This window comes from Anarrhichthys ocellatus, unplaced genomic scaffold (assembly GCF_004355925.1).
Source record: "Anarrhichthys ocellatus isolate YVR2014 unplaced genomic scaffold, GSC_Weel_1.0 scaffold8815, whole genome shotgun sequence".
Lineage (NCBI taxonomy): Eukaryota > Metazoa > Chordata > Actinopteri > Perciformes > Anarhichadidae > Anarrhichthys > Anarrhichthys ocellatus.
The window spans coordinates 113-1,594 of NW_022288789.1; the positions used below are offsets into that span (position 1 = coordinate 113).

The 1,482-nt window shown below is 42.5% G+C and overlaps 1 pseudogene; it reads left to right on the forward strand.

The window, feature by feature from the left end:
* The first annotated feature begins 668 nt into the window (after positions 1-668).
* On the forward strand, positions 669-1,476 carry LOC116380788 (cytochrome P450 2K1-like; annotated as a pseudogene).
* Positions 1,477-1,482: the final 6 nt, after the last annotated feature.

Here is a 1,482-nt window from a genome sequence, read left to right on the forward strand (position 1 = left end):
GTCAAGCTAGCCCACTGACCAATCACGTATGGCTAGGCCAGCTAACAGGCGCTGACACGTGTCAAACTAAAGATCTGATTGGTTGAAGACTATGGCAATCAACAATATTGTCCCCTTTCACTTAAACTGCACATGGATGCACTTGTGAGTCTGCAGGCCTCGGACCTCTCTTCTTACCTAGAGACACAGAGGTGAAATCTGATTGGATAAAAGCTCTACTTCAAACAAGCTGCACTGGAAGCAGAGCAACTGAGGAAGACAGTAGCTGTGCAATGAGAAAATAAGATAATGGGAAAAATAATTTTATAAATTATAATACATGTAGTGTATTTAAGAAAAAATATAAAATTATAAAATAGCTATAAATTTGTGATTCTGTCTAGGCCAGCAGAGAAGGCCTTGCAGGCCCTGACGGCCCACCACTGACTATGAGTGCAATGTTCTACCAGCTGGTCATAAAATGACACTAATGGCATTGAGATGAATGTTTCCTAGTTTGTGCTAAATTCTGTGATATAGCAATTGCAATGTCTTGTGCAGTGTGTTCACTCAAATGACTATAAAAAGCAATCATGTTAGTCTTTCTCCAGACTTGGTGATAAAAACATGCTTTACTGCTGCTTTGTTTTTTAGCCACTGTGACTTCTTTTTTATTTTCTAATTTCCAGACCAGGTCCAGGCAGAGCTGAGTAGGGTGGTTGGGAACCGTCAAGTTAAGGCAGCGGACAGGATGAACCTTCCCTTCTCTGACGCTGTCACCCATGAGACACAGAGATTCACTAATATCCTTCCCATCTCTATTCCTCACATCACCAGCGCAGATGTGACTTTTCAGGGCTATTTCATAAGAAAGGTAAGAATGTGACTGATGAAAACAAGTCTTCCAGTTAACGCAGAGTAATGAAACATTATGTAACTGCATGCTTGATTCTAGAAAGCTGTATAAAGATGGTAGTTTATACTGCTCTTTAAAACATTGTAAGCATTAATAAATGTCTCCTTCAAGGGGACCCCTGTGTTTCCTCTTTTGACATCTGTTCTGTGGGATGAAAGTGAGTGGGAGAGTCCACGCACCTTTAATCCTGTCCATTTCTTGGACAAGGATGGGAAGTTTGTCAAGAGAGATGCCTTCATGCCCTTCTCTGCAGGTTAGCTACACTTCTAGGTTACACTTCTTTTCAATACCAATCAAAGTTTTTCAGATTATCTGAAGCTTGTTCTCTCACAGGACAGAGGGCGTGTCCGGGAGAGTCTGGCTAAGATGGAGCTCTTCCTCTTCTTCACCTCCCTCCTTCAGCACTTTTGTTTCACTCCTCCACCTGGAGTCCCAGAGGATGAACTGGATCTGACTCCGGTTGTGGGCTTCATCCTCATCCCGACACCTCATGAGCTGTGTGCCGTCAGTCGTGAGGGATCTCAAAATTAGTACTCAAGCATTGTCAAACACTTTTGCACAGTGGAAAGCTTTTGAGATTGTAATGC